The sequence below is a fragment of the Lipotes vexillifer genome, unplaced genomic scaffold (assembly GCF_000442215.2).
Source record: "Lipotes vexillifer unplaced genomic scaffold, Lipotes_vexillifer_v1.1 scaffold1179, whole genome shotgun sequence".
Taxonomy (NCBI): domain Eukaryota; kingdom Metazoa; phylum Chordata; class Mammalia; order Artiodactyla; family Lipotidae; genus Lipotes; species Lipotes vexillifer.
In genome coordinates, this window is record NW_006783890.1 from 689,236 (window position 1) to 689,460 (window position 225).

General features: G+C 31.6%; 1 protein-coding gene across 4 annotated transcripts in view; it reads left to right on the forward strand.

Annotated features, from left to right (window-relative positions):
* The window catches only part of BARD1 (BRCA1 associated RING domain 1), a 71,208-nt gene that overhangs the window by 15,672 nt on the left and 55,311 nt on the right, over positions 1-225 (forward strand). The window lies entirely within an intron of this gene.

Sequence of the window (225 nt, forward strand, 5' to 3'; positions counted from 1 at the left end):
GTAGGGAAAAATTATGCAGACTATTGTCTGGCCAAGTGTAGTCTCTACATAGCAAATTACATAAGCAACTTTAGATTTAGATATGGTGTGTGTGTGTTTGTGTGTCAGTGTCATACTCTTTAAAAAACACTGTTTTAACTAATATTTTATAATTGACCATTGTTTATTAGAACAGCCTCTGCTTCATTTACTTCAGTTCAAACTGTTCATTTTTTCAATTCAGAT